The 18,650-nt window shown below is 48.7% G+C and overlaps 1 non-coding gene across 1 annotated transcript; it reads left to right on the top strand.

Moving 5' to 3' along the window:
* Window positions 1–16,527: 16,527 nt before the first annotated feature.
* Window positions 16,528–16,609, top strand: trnas-uga (transfer RNA serine (anticodon UGA)). The gene has a single exon. It is a non-coding gene; the product is annotated as a tRNA-Ser (tRNA).
* Window positions 16,610–18,650: the final 2,041 nt, after the last annotated feature.

Here is an 18,650-nt window from a genome sequence, read left to right as displayed (position 1 = left end):
TCTCTGGGCCTGTGTTGGGCATACCTGGGTCCTTGTAGCAACTCTCCGATTAGTAGGTCATTGTGGTAAACCACTGTTATTGTTGTTCACCGTTGTTGTTGTTGTTGCACACTGTTGTACCTATGCATGCCTCAGCATGTCTCTGCTGGCTCCGCCCCTGGCTCCACCCACAGGCCCAAGTATAAAGGTGATTGCTCTGCAGCCCCCTGCCTTCTTGGAACCCAGTCAACCACGAGAGGCATGCTCTGTTCTTTGCTAATAAAAGCCTTTAGTTACTCTCCTAACTCTCCGTCTTTTATGAGTAATTGATAGCGCATCAATTTTATTAGCAAAAACAAAATGTCGACAACAAACGCTGAGCAGCAGGCTGCTGTACCAAATGCTGAGCAGCAGGAGCTGCTGCGAGCCCTCAGACCAACATGCCTGGACCTACACCCGCAAGAAGCGGGTTCGGCTACCAAATTCACGCATTGGCTGCGTTGCTTCGAGGCCTAACTGCAAGCCTCAACTGTGACCCTGGACGAAAACAAGTTGGAAATCCTGGCCTCAAAGGTGAGCCACCAAGTTTATACAATAATCCAGGAGGCGATGACCTACTCAGCGGCTATCGATCTGCTAAAAGGGCAATACACACGCCCGGTAAATACGGTCTATGCCCAGCACCTCTTAAGATCCCGCAGACAGCAGCCCGGGGAATCGGTGGAGGCCTTCCTACGGGCACTACGGATACTCAGCCGAGACTGCGATTGCAAAGAAGTATCAGCCGCAGCACACACGGAGGGACTGATCCGAGATGCTTTCGTTGCGGGTCATAGGTCCGACTACTCCCGGCAGAGACTGTTGGAAAAGGGAGAAATGGACATGAGAAAGGCAGTGTCCCTCGCACTCTCGCTCGACGCGGCCCACAGGAATATGGACGCCTTCTCCCCTAACCGCTCCGCAACGTGGACGCCACAACCTTGGGTCATGGGACCGCCACCTTCAACTGCTGCTGCAAAGTCAAAGGCACAGAAATGTTATTTTTGTGGCCAGGCAAAACACCCCAGAGCACGCTGCCCGGCGAGAAACTCTACCTGCTCCGGCTGCGGGAAGAAAGGACACTATGTCAGCGCCTGCAAAGGTAAAACCGCTAACGCCAGCAGCGCTGCGTGTGAACCGTGGGGGCAGCCATCTTGTCCGCCATCTTGGACGTCTCCAACTTCAACCACGGGGGACCCGGACTCAACCACCGCCTCATCTGACGACCACATCGACTCGCTCGACCATACGCTGGCCTCCGTGGCGCTGGACCAATCTCTCCCTCATCAACTGTCCAGTTCCATGATGGATATTACGGTAAACGGCCGCGCCACTACCTGCCTTTTTGACAGCGGGAGCACGGAAAGCTTTATCCACCCCGACACGGTGCGCAGTTACTCTCTCCCGGTCCTGCCGATGCGCCAACGGATCTCTTTGGCTTCCAAAGCCCAGTCAGCAGACGTCGGTGGCTACTATGTAGTGACCCTTTCAGTAAGGGGCACAGAATACAAAAAATTTTAAACTCCTGGTCCTGCCCCATCTCTGTGCTGCCGTCCTACTGGGGTTGGATTTTCAGTGCCACCTCAAGAGTGTCACATTAGCGTCCGACGGACCCCTCCCCCCACTCACAGTCTGCAGCCAGCAGCTTTTAAATCGCCCGCCGCGCACGATTTGCAGCCTCTCCACCCTTAAAGTCCCCCCCCCATCCTTGTTCGCTAACCTCACCCGCGACTGTAAGCCCATCACTTCCAAAAGCAGGCGTTACAGTGCCGGGGATAGGAGCTTCATTAAATCCGAGGTAGCGAGACTCCTGAAGGAAGGGATTATTGAAAGTAGCACCAGCCCATGGCGAGCAAAAGTGGTGGTAGTGAAGACTGGCGAAAAACAGCGCCTAGTTATTGACTACAGCCAGACGATCAATCGCTACACCCAGCTAGATGCATACCCACTCCCCCGCATATCTGACATGGTCAATCAGATAGCACAATACCGGGTGTTCTCGACGATTGATCTAAAGTCGGCATACTACCAGCTCCCCATCAGGGCTGAGGACCACCAGTACAGAGCGTTTGAAGCTGATGGTCGTCTCTACCACTTCCTCAGAGTCCCCTTCGGCGTCACCAACGGGGTTTCAGTCTTCCAACGGGAGATGGACCGGATGGTTGACCAGAACACGCTCCAGGCCACTTTCCCCTATCTAGACAACGTCACCATCTGCAGCCACGACCAGCAGGACCATGATGTTAACCTAGAGAAATTCCTCCGTACGGCCCAGCGGCTGAACCTAACATACAACAGGGACAAATGTATGATTCGTACCAAGCGCCTTGCCATTCTTGGCTGTGTAGTGGAGAACGGAGTCATCGGCCCCGACCCCGACAGGATGCGCCCCCTTATGGAGCTCCCCCTCCCCCACTGCCAAAAGGCACTGAAGAGATGCCTAGGGTTTTTCTCGTACTATGCTCAGTGGGTGCCCAACTATGCGGACAAAGCCAGACCCCTCATCAATTCCACCTCCTTCCCCCTGGCAGCAGAGGCCTGTGCAGCCTTCACTCTAATAAAAAGAGATATTGCAAGGGCCACGATGCACGCAGTGGATGAGTCCATCCCTTTCCAAGTGGAGAGCGACACATCCGACTTTGCCCTAGCTGCAACCCTTAACCAGGCGGGGAGACCCGTGGCCTTTTTCTCAAGGACCCTCCAGGGCCCCGAGATTCGACACTCCTCTGTCGAAAAGGAGGCCCAGGCCATTGTGGAAGCTGTGCGACATTGGAGGCATTACCTGGCCGGAAAACGATTTACCCTGCTCACTGACCAGCGTTCAGTAGCTTTTATGTTTAATAATAAGCAGAGGGGCGAAATCAAGAATGACAAGATCTTGAGGTGGAGAATCGAACTCTCCACCTACAATTATGATATCTTGTACCGGCCCAGGAAACTCAATGAGCCCCCAGATGCCCTATCACGTGGTACATGCGCCAACGTGCAGGTCGATAGACTGAAGACCCTCCACAATGACCTCTGCCACCCGGGGGTCACCAGGTTTTTTCACTTCATCAAATCCCGTAACCTGCCATACTCCATCGAGGAGGTCAGGACCATGACCAGGAACTGCCAAATCTGTGCCGAGTGCAAACCGCAGTTTTATAGGCCAGACAGAGCAAGCCTGATCAAAGCCACGCGCCCCTTTGAACGGCTGAGCGTCGATTTTAAAGGGCCCCTCCCCTCCTCCGACCGCAATGTGTACTTCCTCAACATAATTGACGAGTACTCCCGTTTCCCGTTTGCCATCCCCTGCTCAGACATGACCAGTACCACGGTCATTAAATGTCTGAATGACCTCTTCGCCTTGTTCGGTTTCCCTAGCTATATTCATAGCGACAGGGGCTCATCCTTTATGAGCGACGAACTTCGGCAGTACCTGCTCTCGAGAGGTATTGCTACAAGCAGGACCACCAGCTACAACCCCCGGGGTAATGGCCAGGTGGAAAGGGAGAATGCGACGGTCTGGAAGGCAGTCCTTTTAAACTTGAAATCTAAGGGCCTTCCGACCTCTCACTGGCAGGAAGTCCTCCCTGCGGTGCTCCATTCCATTCGGTCACTGCTCTGTACAGCCACCAATGCTACCCCTCACGAGAGAATGTTCTCCTTCCCCAGGAAGTCCACATCGGAGATCTCGTTACCGACATGGCTGACTTCTCCAGGACGCGTCCTACTGCGGAATCACGTGAGGTCCCATAAGACGGATCCCCTGGTCGAGAGGGTGAGCCTCCTCCATGCTAACCCTCAGTATGCTTACGTGGTGTACCCGGACGGGCGGGAGGACACAGCCCCCACACGAGATCTCGCACCTTCGGGCGCCCCTGAAACACTACCATTGCCATCCACCACTACCCACAACCCAACCCCGCTAGGCGGCATGCCACAGCCCCAGGACCCGTCATTGACCACCCAACCACTCAATGAGACGCCAGATTCAACGTTGGATGCTGCACCATCACCGCCGCCACCATGACGATCAGGACGGCATGCAAGGCCACCTGATAGACTTACTTACACGAACCTTTAGTACACTTCACCCCGCCGGACTCAATTTTAAACAAGGGGTGAATGTGGTAAACCAATGTTATTGTTGTTCACCGTTGTTGTTGTTGTTGCACACTGTTGTACCTATGCATGCCTCAGCATGTCTCTGCTGGCTCCGCCCCTGGCTCCACCCACAGGCCCAAGTATAAAGGTGATTGCTCTGCAGCCCCCTGCCTTCTTGGAACCCAGTCAACCACGAGAGGCATGCTCTGTTCTTTGCTAATAAAAGCCTTTAGTTACTCTCCTAACTCTCCGTCTTTTATGAGTAATTGATAGCGCATCAGTCATGTTATGTGTAGAAGTTGTTCAGGTCTTTGTAGAAGCTTCCTGGTTCGTAGTAAGAACTTATTGAGTCTGTGTTGGTGTGACCTGTATGTGTAAGAGCTGTAATTGTCAGAGTAGGAGTTGTCTGAGCCTGTATGTTATATCTGGGACTGTGTAAGAGCTGTCTGTTTCAGGGTAGGAACTATCTGGGTCCGTATGCTATATCTGGGTCAGTGTAAGAGCTGTCTGTGTCAGCGTAGGAGCTGTCTGTGACTGTATGTTATATCTGGAGCTGTGTGAGAGCTGTCTGTGTCAGGTTCGGAGCTGCCTGGGCCTGTATATTTTATCTGGGTCTGTGTAAGGGATGTCTGTGTCAGGCTAGGAATTGTCTGGCTCTGTATGTTATATCTGATTCAGGGTAGGTACTTTCTAGGTTTGTGTAGGAGCAACCAGCGTATATGAAGAAGCTGAGGAAAGTCAATCAATTTGCAACATTAACTGTTTCTCTCCACAGATACTGCCAGACCTGCTCAGTGAATCCAGCATTTACTGCTTTTATTTCAGATTTCCAGTATCAGCAGCATTTTGTTTTGTTTTCTATGAAGAAGATGTCTGGTTCTGTGTAGGAATATCTGGGTATGTGTATGAGTTGTCTGGGTTTGTGTATGAATGTCTGGGTCTCTGTAGGAGCTGTCTGGGTGTGTGTAGGTATGTCTGGGTGTGTGCAGGAGCTGTCTGGATTTGTGTATGAATGTCTGGGTCTGTGTAGAAGCTGTCTGGGTCTGTGTAGGAGCTGTCTTGGGCTGTGCAGGAATGTCTGGTCTGTGCAGGAGCTGTCTGGGTCTGCGTAGGAATGTCTGGGTCTCTGCAGGTGCTGTCTGGGTCTGCGTATGAATGTCTTTGTCCATGTAGGAACATTCTGTGCCTTTTTTGGAACTGTCCGTGCCCGTGTATGAAGTGTCTATGTCAGTGTAGGGGCTCATGCATAGGTGCTGGTTGAGTAATTGTATGAAATGTCTTGGCCTATCTAGGAGCGAATGGATCGATGCAGGAGCTCTTTCGTCTGCACAGGTGCTCCCTGGATCAGGTAGGAGCTATCTGGTTCTCTGTAGGATAGTCGGTGCCTGTGACGGTGCTCCCTGTGTCAGGGTAGGAGCTCCCTGGGTCTGTGTAGTTAGGTCTGTGCCTGTGATGGTGCTCCCTGGTTCAGGGTTGGTGATGACTGGGTCTGTGTAGGAAAGTCTGTGCCTGTGGTGGTGCTCCCTGTGTCAGTGTAGGAGCTCCCTTGGTCTGTGTAGGAAAGACTGTTCCTGTGATGGTGCTCCCTCTGTCAGGGTAGGAGCGGCCTGGTTTCGACTAGGAAAGTCTGTGCCTGTGGTGGTGCGCCCTGTGTCAGGGTAGGAGCTGCCTGGGTCCGTCTAGGAAAGTATCTGCCTGTGATGGTGCTCCCTGTGTCAGGGTAGGAGCTGACTGTGTCTGTGTAGGCAAGTATGCGCCTGTGATGGTGCTCCCTGTGTCAGGGTAGGAGTTGCCTGTGCCCGTGGAAGAAAGTCTGTGCCTGTGGAGGTGCTCACTGTGTCAGGGCAGGTACCATCTACGTCTGAGTAAGCATATTGGACAGAATCAATGCTGTCTGGGACTAAATAGGAAGTTCTTTGGTCTTTACAGACAGAAACATCTGTCTGATAGGGCTGAGATTTGGTCAGAAGGGCACAGCGTCTCGGTCCTCACCTGTGCTGTGTAAAGCAGTTTTTTTAGATTTTAATTTACAGATTGGTGAATTGATAACAAGGGGCGGTAGGAGCCTCAGCGCCCCCAGGTGAGACAGGTGTGAATCTGCCCAGGCCCGGCCCTGAATGTGCAAATGTGGCAGAAATCACAATGGGCGGGGGAGGTGGGTGGGCTATGAACTGACAGTAAACCCCCTGCCCAAGCAAAACTTGCCACAGTCACAGAACCGAATGGTCACTTCCGGGGCAGTTGTTGCTTCACTTGCTGCCTCCATGCCTTCTCTCTGCCTTTGCTGATATATTGTCCAAATCTGAGGCCTCGCGCCAAAATGATGCAGAAACTCTGCTGCTGCTCTCGGGATGGGCACCTGCTGCCTCAATACATTACCGTCCTAACAGTTCCTTAACTGTCTGTGCGGCGCTTCGGAAGACAGGTAGAGAAGGCAATGTCAGGGCTGTTACCGGCTCAAGTGCTCTGCTTATCAAGAACAGCCAACACATGGCTTGATTACGGAAATGCTTAAAGTGTCCCTGCGTTCACCAGCGGCTCATTGGTCTAGGGGTATAATTGTCGCTTCGGGTTGGTCACGATATAATATGCGAGCCCTCATTTTGCTCGCGACTTTTGACATTGAATTCCCTTTGAAACATTTGGAAAGATAAAAGAGAAGTTTCCAACTTAATCCACGTGAATCTGAAGCGGTTGGGAAGAGGGTCAGTGCAAATATTCCGGATCAAAGGCAATCTCTACGGCCTACACTTTCTATCAACGAGTGTTTTCTGGAAGTTGAATGCGATATTCAACCACTACTGGATTTTCATCTCACTGAAGTAGATAAATGAACGAAAGACTTGCATTTATTGGGCGCCTTTCACCACCACCGAACATCCCAAAGCACTTTATAGCCAATGAAGTATTGTTGTACATCACTGTTGTAATGTAGGAAATGCGGCAGCCAATTTGCGCACAGCAAGCTCCCACAAACAGCAACGTGATAATCTCCAGATCATCTGGTATTTTTTATTATGTTGATTGAGGTACAAAAATTGACGAGAATGATTGATGTCCCAGTTTTACTCAGTATAGAGACAGTCGTTAAGATAAATAATGATTGAGTCTGGGGAGGACACAGTTTTCACACCTACCCGCAATGATCACAAGATCCTTACCCGTGAGGAAGGCCATTCAGCCCATTCTAATAGAGCCCTCCAGAGCATCCGTAGTCTTCAGCTCATTGTTTAATCCAGATTTTTCAAAGTCATTCCGGGGCTTTCACACCACCGCTCTATCTGGAGTCCATTCTAAGTGTTGATCATTCTCCTGATATCAGTCCTAAAGAGTTCACTTTTACTTTTGATGCTGTTTCTTTTTGTTATTTCTCCCACAAGGTAATCTGGTATTCCACACGAGTTACTTCCTTGTAGATCTCTGCAATACCATGTCGCAGATGCCTCCGTTCTAGGCTGAAACTGTCGATTTTAACTCCCAGCGGGTAGGGGTAAAATCCCTCCCCCCGTGTATGTTTGTTCTGCAGGATCGAGGTGTGTCTGCTACTGCTGCTCCCTCCTCTGGCCGCTGTGCAGTACTGCACCACCTGGTACTGTTGCTCCCTCCTCTGGCCGCTGTGCAGTATTGCACCACCTGGCCCTGCTGCTCCCTCCTCTGGCCGCTGTGCAGTATTGCACCACCTGGTACTGCTGCTCCCTCCTCTGGCCGCTTTGCAGTACTGCACCACCTGGTACTGCTGCTCCCTCAACTGGCCGCAGTGCAGCATTGCACCACCTGCTCCCTCTGCAGGCTGCTGCGCAGTACTGCTGTGTATGGTTGAACCTGGTACAACTTCGACCTCCTCTGCTTCTAGCTGTGCCAGAACTGGAAGAGGAGAGTGAAGGGTGGAGTTGCTTCATGAAAACGAACTTTCCGAACAGAAGGAGTGAAAAGACGATTTCTTGATCATTTCTGCTGACAGCTAATGTAGGATAAAGTTACCTGACAAGCAACAGAACAGAATTCACGAACTTAGAGCGGGACTAGTCCTTTCAACCTTCTACCTGCTCTGACATTACATTAGTTCATGGCTGATCTGCACCTCACCTACATTTTTCTGCCGTTACTCCATATAACTTGATCCCCTTACCTACCAACAACGTGTCGATCTCAGTCTTGGAAGCAACAATTGACCCCCAGCACCCACGGACTTATCAGGGAGAGAGTTCCAGATTCCTACAAACCGTTATGTGAAAAGATGCTTTCTGATTTGACTTTTGAATGAAGCGGCTGTAGTTTTATGTTTTTCCCCCTTGTACTTGATTCCCCAGTCAGAGGAACTTGTTTAACTCTAGCTACACTATTAAACCTTTTAACACTTTAAACACAATGATCAGATCACTCATCAATCTTCTAAATTCAAGAGATTAGAAGCCAAGTTTATACAATTAATCCTTATAATTTATTGCTGTAAACATCTGTATTAATCTGGTAAATCTGCGCTGCACCATTCCAAGGAAAATATATCCTTCCTGCGTGCGGTGCCCAGAACAGAGCGCAACAGACTTGACTGTTCCAATGCATGCCTGTGCGGCTTTCTACGTTCTATCCTTCGGAAAACTGAGGTAATCCTGCCTGCCCGTGCCCTTAATTGCACCAAGTCCCGTCTAGCATTACCCTTTGCTTACTGACCTGGATTGGCATGGCAACAATTTATGTGTGAATAACTGGGAGATTCGGACATTATAGGGACGTGGGAGGCTATTGAAACCCGGAGTGAACGAGGACATTTTCATTTTGGTCTAAATTTAGACAAACCAGAATCGCTAAATGGCAGCTTATGATCAATTATGATAATCGAGCCTGACATTGCTGGGAACTTGAACCATATTAATGATGCATTAAAGGCTTGCATCATTATTAATACATAAATGTTGCAGCAAGCGTGAGGCGAGATGAGTTGCGCTGCACCATAAACTGATGGTTTCTCACTACAAATGGAAACATATTGCGCTTGTCTGGGATTTGTACATGAGACCTCTCACATATCTATCAGAGAAACCCTTTAGCGGGAATCACACCACCAAATCAAGGAGCCGCTGGCAACGTAGTCGTTCAGCCTGTGTAGAATTTATCTGCCACCAACACCCCATCAGCCGACCTTTCAGACAGCTTGTGTCCATTCCATCTCGGTTTCTATTCGGGGAAATTCCTCTCTGACCCCTCTAGGTGAGCGGAATTAGTCCAGGAAATCACTCTGGCCCTGTATTCCTCGCAGGACCGAGCTGTTGTACGAGGTGAATCTGCCCCAGCCAGAAACAGGACCAGCTCTCGCTTGAAGAAATTCAGCGAATCGGTGTCCACTGCCCGAGCCGGCAGATTGTTCCCGAGTTCCACTATTCTCTGGGAAAAGAACCACCTCCAGACATCTGATCAAGATCTGGCCTTATACCACTTAAAATTACCACCCCTGATCCTCCCTCAAATATTTAATTGGAACAATTTGTGAACTGGAACAGAATCTACTTTTCTTCATCTTATAAACATCGATCATATCAACCCTCAGTCTAGGCTGCTGTAAAGTGTCGACACGCAACTCGATCAGCCGATCTTGAAAACTAAGCTGCTTTATACTGGGAATTAGTCCAGTGGCCCTACTCTGCATCCTTTCCAAAGCAGGTTGGCCTTTACCTCAAGAGGGCTGAAATACTAAAGAGGAGGATGATATTCTCCCGTTTACAATGTTCCTTGGACCACATCTGGAGTGTTGTGTTCTGTTCTGTGCATGGCATGCAGGAAGGATATGTTGGCCTTGGAGTTGTGCAGTGCAGATTTACCAGATTAACACCGAGACTTATAGTGTTGAATTATGAGCATTGATTGCATAAAGTTGCCTTCTGTTCACTTGAGTTTAAAAGGTTGAGGGGTGATCGGATTGTGGTGTTTAACATGTTAAATGGATAGTTAGGGTAGATAGAGATCAACTATTTCCTCTGGTTGGGGAAGCAAAGCCAAGTGTCATAAACTCAAAGGTAGAGCCGGGTCATTTAGAACTTAAATTCGAAAGCAACTTTGCTCTCAAAGGTTTGCAGAAATCCAGAACTCTCTTTCCGAAAAGGCTTTGGATGCTGGGGGTCAATTGTTGCTTCCAAGACTGAGATCTACACGGTGTTGTTAGGTAAGGGAATCAAGTTATATGGAGGTAAAGAAGGCAAATGGAAGAGAACTGCAGATCTTTTCTGTTCTTAAGCCAATTTCTTATCCAAGCTGCCACTGACCCACCTATTTCATGAGCCTCAATTTTATCAACTAGCCTTCTATGTGGTACTTTGTCAATCGCCTTCCGTAAATCCATATAGACAACATACATTGCATTCCCTTCATTAATCCATCCTGTTACTTCATCAAAAAAATAAATTAGATTACGCAAACACAATCTGTACTTTAAAAATCCGTGCTGGTTCTCCGTAATTAGCTTAAACCTCTCCATTAGCGCTTTAATTTTAGACTTGATTATTGCTTTAAAACTTTACCCAACACTGATGCTAAACAGACCGGCCAGTAGTTTTTAGGCTTGCCCTTAGATATTTTCTTGAAAAATGGTGTCACATTTGCCAATGTACATTCCTCTGGCACCTGCCCCGCATCTAGGAAAGATTGGAAAATTATGGCAAGCTATCTCCTCCCAAAATTCCCTTAGCAACCTGGCATGCAAGCCATCTGGACCAGGCGACTTACCCCCTCTAAGCATACCCAGCCTAACTAGTACATCCTGTCTATCAATTTTCACCCCTACCATTGCTTCTACCTTTTCCACCTCTACTGATATTTAGTCAGCAACCACCTCCTTAGTAAATACCGATACAAAGTACTCATTGAGTATTCTGGCTTTGCCCTGCGCCTCTAAGCATATATAACCTTCTTTGTCCCTAATAGGCCCCACCCCACCTCTTACTACCCGCTTACTGCTTACATACTGGTAGAAGATTTTTGGGTTTCCCTTTTATGTTAACCGCCATCCTACTCTCATATTCTCTCTTTGCCAATCTTATTTCCATCTTCACTTCCCCTCTCAACTTATTGAATTGGTCTGATTCACCATTGAAGAAAGCACCTGACATTCATCATACACCCTCGTTTTTCGATTCATCATCTTTTCTATCTCCCTCGTCATCCAATGAGCCCTTGGTTCCCTTACCCTTCCCTCTTGTTGGCAAGTATCTAGCCTGTACTTGGAACATCTCCTCCTTAAAGATCACCCATTGGTCCGTTACAGCTTTTACAGTCATCCTTTGGTTCCATTTTAATCTGGCTGGATCACTTTTCTTCCCATGGAAGTGAGCCCTATTCGAGTTTAGTGGTTCCACTCTAAATTGTTCCTTGCTCCTCTCCATTGCTAATTTAATTCTTATGTAATGATAATCACTCATACTTAAGTATTCTCCCACAGACACTTAGTCGACCTGGCACACCTCATTCTCCAGCATCAGATCCAGCAATGCCTCCTTCCTACGTGGGCCGAGAACATACTGGCCAAGGAAATTCTCCTGAACACATTTCAGAACTTCCTCCTCCTCCTTTCCCTTTACTCTAGTGTTATCCCAATCGATAGTTGGGTAATTAAAGTCTCCCAATATCATCAATCTATAGCTTTTGCATATCTCTGCGGCTTCCCTGCAGATTTGCTCCTCTATCTCCCTCTCACTATTTGTGGGCCTGTGGAATACCCCCAATACAGTGACCACACCCTTTTTGTTCCTCAACTCCAACCAAATGCATTCTGTCCTTGTCCCCTCAAGAACATTTTCCCTGTCCAACACTACAGTATCTTCCTTAATCAGCACTGCCACTCCACCTACCATTTCTCCTTCAATATATTTTCTGAACACCTTGGACCCTTGAATATTAAATGCCAAGTCCTTACCGTTTTTAAGCCGCGTTTCAGTTATTGCCAAAACATCATATTGCCACACGGCTAATTGTGCTTGTAGCTCACCAACCTTATTCACCACACTTTGTGCTTTTATGTACATGCATTCTAAACCCATTTTTGTATTTTTCGTAGTCTTTCTTAGACTGCTCCTATCTAATATTGTACTACTTCCGACTCTAGTACTATTTTCTTCTCTAGTACTATCCAACACACTCATTCTTTTATGCACCTTATTCCTCTTTTCTACTCCTATATTCTGGTGCACATCCCCCTGCCAAGCTAAGTTAAACAGTGCCCAACAGCACCAGCAAAACTCCCCACGAGAATATTGGTCCTGGCTCTCTTGAGGTGTAACCCGTTCAGCTTTTACAGGTCCCTCCTTCCCCAGAAATGATCCCAATGCCTCAGGAATCTAAAGCCCTCCCTCCTGCACCATCTCTCCAGCCACGTATATAGGACAAGAAATGGTGAAACTTCGTGGCCAATGTCTTCACTCAAACGATTATGCACTGTCACAGTAAAATAACGCAACATTTTCAATATATTTGATCATTCTAGAGTGTATTATATAAGGATGCGGAGACAGACAACAATGTTGAGCTATTAATTTTCCAATATCTTATTTGATAATACAAGTTGTAGATTCAAAACCAGTTTTGTAAAGAGAGTCTAATATTGTTGATTTGATCTAGTCAGCAATGCTCGCACGGCAGTTGGATGCTTGTGTCCAGTTGGAAAGCTGTCTGTAAGAACATGCAGTCTGGCAGAGCTGGACATCCAGCAGATTGACTTTTCTGCTGAGCAGACGATGAGCCTTCTTCTTGGAAATGGTTCGTCGGTCCAGCTTAGAGGGGATTAAGCATCATGAAAGTGGAATGGGACTGGGGCCACTTGTGTGACAGGAAGTTTAGGGGGCAGTTTCCCATCCTTGAAGAACATTAATGATTCAGTTGCAGAATTTAATTGCGCCACTCGTCACTCGGCCCAAGGATGAGCCGAGACGATCACGTGGAGTTGAAGCGATTCCGCCCTCATTTAATTCAGTGGAATTTCAAGAACAATAAGAAATTAGAAAATAATAACCGCATCACATAATGGATAAGGTGTTTAACTTTGATGTGTATTGTAATGTTATCAGACAATTGTAGTTTCCAGTCATCCACGGTCGGTTTGTACACAGGGTTCCAACCTGGATCGGATCTGTTTTACACCTGACCATTTCTAACAATCACTGACCTCATGTAACGGAAATATCTAAATTCCTTTTGTTCACAGAAGCTGACTGTACATTTTCAACGCTGTGGATCCGGGTGTAATGGGCAGGACTTGTGGTGAAGAGGACTTTCGTGCACATTGTTTCTGTTTGGATGTCATCTTTTTTTACCTCCGTCATTTCACTCCAGCCGAACGAACTGAAGGAAGAAGGAAGAAAGATCTCTCTCTGATTCGCGATCTCTGTTTCATCTTCATTGGAGAAGGTGACGAATTCCAATGGTCCGTGTTAATTTAAACAAGATATGAACAATGAAGCGGCCAAGACCAGTGGTTTGGACGAGATTAGAATTTAAAGCTAATTTTATGTAAGATTCAGTCAAATGCTGGGAAGGTTTATCAGCATCAAACATTCAACACAGTAAATAAGCCCAATGGATTAACATTCCATCCTCTTAACCTCTCGTCTCCCGTCTACATCAACTCAGCCATTCCATTTCCTGCATTTTGCATCCAAACAGAAATAGTCGACAAGAAAATTGCCTTTACCGCTTGTCCTGCCCGTGCACCCAGATCGACAATGCTTAAAATGTAGAATCAGCTTCTTTAAGCAAAAGGTATTCCATTAATTCAGGAAGGCAGTAATGTGCCTGATCGAAAGATGAGGTGCACACCCCTTTTAATCAGACCAGGCAGGCTGGTCACGCCGGTTTGATTTCTGGTCAGTACAGAACCCTGTACAGTTTGAATTCGGCACCCATAGGACCAATTCACAAGCCAGCTTCTCACACCCTTTCAGCGCTAGAGGAAGCAGGACTGACTAATATTCAGGGAAGATGGTGTTTCAAGAAGATTGACGCTGAATGTAAGTTTATCCCAATTCAGTCGAGCTCATGGGTGCAGAAACAAAATGTAAAGTTCCTGCATTGGCCGGAATCGAACACGGCTGCAAGACGTCCAATGAGACACCGAGCAGAATACACCTGGGAGACTTTAACTTTTCTCAGTTGGTTGGTTTTCAGTTGCTTCAGTGAAGCTCTCTGATTTCGAAATATATGGGCAAAATGACACGAAATCTCATGTTTTTATGGAAAGTATTTATGTTTTCTGCAAAGTCTATTGGCTGTAAGAAGCTGAGTTTTCTCTAAAATTTAGTGGGGCTCGTCCGGGATTTGAACCCGGGCTTTCTCGCAACTCTGAAACGCCAAAGCAAGATTGTGAACAAACCCATTTTAGACAGACATAGAATGATCCATGGCTGACAGCAATCCTGATTACGATTAGCAACAACGTCAGACGCCTTATCCATTAGGCCAAGAAAATTTCGCGTGCAATCCAGTTATTTTGCTTCCAAAGGCCAGCCCTGCTTTCGAAATACTTCTCTGTCGAGCGGTCCCGCAGGTCTAAATGTATCAACTGGTTTCAAAGCATCAATTCAGATTGCTGCGAATCGGACATGTGCCCCAGGAACAGCGGTGGTAGCAGAGCAAATTTAACGATGTAAATAGGTGAAAGTGAATGTTAGATTAAGGTAATGCCGCAGGAAAGTGACAAAGAAACGGAAGGAGGAAAGTGAAGGAGGGCTATAGATAGTGGATGGCAGAAAAAGCTGGGAGAAGAGGCGGGTTTGAATTATGGAACATCAAGCTCAGGCATGTGAGAGCGCGGGGTTTGAAGGAGTAAATAGGTTCTCACCATCAATAAAAAAAATGCAGTTTGATGTAGTGAAGATTGATTTTTCGCTGTGTTTTATCAGCAGGCGCTACAGAGAACAATAGATATAAAGCGAGCTATACCATGATTTGGATGTGAACCGAGGTTGCTATGGCCACATTGCGGAGTACTAGACCATTAGACGATCCTGGCGTCACACATCAACTGCTCCAGCGCTGCCCTAACCACAGCGAATTCACGAATGGCGCTGCTTAGAAAAGATAGATTTTTGGTGAAGATGCCAAAATCAGTACTGACAGGAATTTTGACAGCGGTGAAATTCGACCCACGTCCCACAGCGACTGGAGCCATAATACAGAATGGGAACCAGTGCAGCCGCAGTTATATTTAAAAGGATTGTAGCCTTTTCACACGAACAGAAACGCACCCCTGGAGATTCATTAGGACAAAAAAGCCTCGCTGGGAGTCGAACCCAGGATTTTCTGGTACACTACGATAAGTACTGAACCCAGCTAAGCCACGGAACCAAATCAAGCTGCAACTATTCCGCCTCCTCTCACTGATATCTACTCGCTACCTGTCACTGCCTCTTGGAGCCTGAGGCTGTTTTGTATTGATCCATCTCTCCTGTCTATTCTGCCAGGTATTCCGATGTTGTCTGTATCTCACTGTGTTTATTTCAGTTTCAATCTATGGGTTGATTCTAAATAAATCTGTGTCTTACATGAAATAAATGAGGGGTCAGACAATTCTTCCTCTGACACTGGGGAACTAATGAGCCAACAGTTACAACAATATATTGTTTATTGTGATGCACCAATGACATTGTTCCATTTTGCATTATATAGGTTCAATTCTGTGCAAAAATCTGTGATCCCAACGTGTTTCCAATAGGCCGCTTTTTAATTTGATGTCACAGGCGCCACCATTTCACCGCAAGGTGATTCATAACTAATACACAGAGAAGTCAAGCAGTGAGCTGGTATTTGTAGAAAGGGTTGTGAGACCGTAAAATGCACTGGCCCAGCAAACAGCAGATTTAAAACAAGGTTTAAAAACCGGAAGCCTGTGGGAGGAAGGGGATGGAGGCAAGAGAGACACAGAAAAGATCAACGTGGATACTATTGGCCCCGAATCTACTTTAAATCCCCTCACTGTATTTAAACCCATTTAATGTCAGGTTCACACATTGATGCATGTGAGCAATATAGGACATTTACCGCTGTCTCTGGTCTAAAATAACTGCTTTATTATTTGATCCCACCCGCTGTGTTTAGGCTCTACCCTGACTATTTATCTCCGACCTAGAATCAGTTTGTAATCTGGAGACAAGGTTTCTGCAGCCGGCGGGCAGGGAGCAGAGGCTGAGGCTGATCTGTGTCATGTGGGCGCAGAACACAATGTTTCTGCTGTTTATTTTCATTACCCTGCAGAATATTCCGTACTGTTCTCAACATCTTACATACCGTTAAATATCGGAAGTTTTCTTTTATTTTAATGATCGCTGCGATTCTTCTGGACTTGCTGAATTTGCAGCAATTAAATATCATGAAACCGTCATCGCCAATAATAAACAGGGTCAGCGATTTGAGAATTTAATTTATTGGAGCAGATATTTCGCGGCTGCGATGGCCGAGTGGTTAAGGCGTTGGACTTGAAATCCAATGGCGTTTCCCCGTGCAGGCTCGAGCCCTACTTGCAGCGGATTCGCTCATTATTGTATTTAATTACTTCAAATAATTTATTTTCTTCAATCTGCTCCCTCTGGGAGAATTATGGAATTTTTAATGCCGGTTTAAGGAAACTAAAGGATTGCCGAGAGACCTGGATCACTTACTTACTTCAAGAAGGTTTGCTGACCGAATTCCAAAAGTTTTCTGCAGATTGTCTGGAAGCTCCAGATAAGGAGGCCTCGATAATCTCTGAGGAACCTTCGCATACACTCGGTGCTGCCGGGAGCATCAGTCTGTGTAACCATGGGAGAGAGAGAATGGAAAGTCACTGGAAGGCTTGTTTCTGTCAGCAGCAATGGTACAAGAGCTGCCATTCTAAAGTGAGAAGCAGAACACATTCCAGGAGACAGGCCAGGAGAGAGACAAATGGAGTGGAGATCTGGAAGGCTGAGCAGAAAAACAACAAGGAGGACACCAACACATAATTCATCTCTCCCTCTCCGAAGCAGAAGGATTGACCATTCTGAGCAAGCGGCGGCCATTGTTGTTTCTGATACAGCATTGACAGGTGAGGACCACCTTATTTAATAAAAAGATTGATGAGGTTGTAAAGTGTATGTTATAGAAAGATTTACCAAAAATGTTTTATAAGTGCTTTAAGTTTCATGTTTCAAGGTATTAAAAGGTAGGCTGGGCCATGTCAGTGCAGGGGCCCGTGCCTAGGCTTCTCCAACGGCCGGCAGCGCAACTCCAGTCCCAGGCTTCCGGCCCAGACAGGGACCAACACTGGCAGAGGGGAAAGGTCTGCTGGCTCCCTCCTCCCTTTTGCCCATTCTCCCCCTCCCACACACCACCTTCCCTCCCTCCGACACACCCCTTCCCCCCTCCCACACACCACCGTACCCCTTCCCACACACACCCGTACCCTTCCCACACAGCCCCTTTCCCTCCCCTCCTTTACCATCATCCCCCACCTCCCACACACCTCCATTCCCCCTCCCACACACCCCCCTTCCCCCTCCCACACACCCCCTTCCCCCTCCCAAACACACCCTTCCCACCCTCCCAACACAGCCCCTCCCCCTCCCACACACCCCCTTCCCCCCGCACATCCCATTCCCCCTCCACACACAACCTTCCCCCCACACACACCCTTCCCCCTCCAACACAACCCCTTCCCCCCACACACCCCTTCCCCCTCTCCCACACACCCCTTCCCCCTCTCCACACACCCCCTTCCCCCTCTCCCACACACACCCTTCCCCTCCCACACACCCCTTCCCCCCTCCCACACGCCCCCTTCACCCCTCCCACACACCCCCTTCTTGCCTTCCACCCCCTCGCCCTCCCTTCCCCCGTCCCCCTCCCATCCCGCTCTGCTTCCCCCCTCCCTTCCTCCTCCCCTTCCCCTCCCTTCCCCCTCCCTTCCCCCTCCCCTTCCCCCTCCCTTCCCCCTCCCTTCCCCTCCCCTCCTGCTCCCCCTTCCCTTCCCCTCCCCTTCCCCTCCCTTCCGCCCCCTTCCCTTCCCCCTCCCTTCTCCCCCTTCCCCCCTCCCCCTCCCCCTCCCTTCCCCTCCCTTGCCCCCTCCCTTCCCCATCCCTTCCCCCCTCCCTCCCTTCCCCCCTCCCTTCCCCATCCCTTCCCCCTCCCTCCTTACCCCCTCCCTTCCTTCCCCCTCCCTCCTCTCCCCTCCCCCTCCCCCTCCTTCCCCCCTTTCCCTCTTCCCTTCCCCCCTTCCCTTCCCCTCCCTCCCCTTCCTTCCCCTCCCCTCCCCTTCCCTTCACTCTACCTTCCACCCCTTCCTTCCCCACCTCCCTCCCCTCCCTCCCTCCTTCCCTCCCTCCCTTCCCCCTTCCCCTCCCTCCCCCCTCCCCCTCTCCCTCCTCTCCCCCCCTCCCCCTCTCCTTCCTCTCCCCCTCCCCCTCTCCCTCCTCTCCCCTCCCCCCTCGCCCCCTTCCATTTCCCGCCCTCCCTTCCCCCCTTTCCCCTCCCCTCCCTCCTGCCCTACCCTCCCCCTCCCCTTCCCTTCCCCCTCCCCTTCCCATCCCCCTCCTTTCCCCCCCGTCCTTCCC

Source organism: Somniosus microcephalus, unplaced genomic scaffold, assembly GCF_052327205.1.
Source record: "Somniosus microcephalus isolate GS21.2 unplaced genomic scaffold, FLI_Smic_1.0 unresolved_chr1, whole genome shotgun sequence".
Classification (NCBI taxonomy): domain Eukaryota; kingdom Metazoa; phylum Chordata; class Chondrichthyes; order Squaliformes; family Somniosidae; genus Somniosus; species Somniosus microcephalus.
The sequence above is the reverse complement of the archived record's forward strand: the minus strand, read 5'-3'. Positions and strand labels throughout refer to the sequence as shown.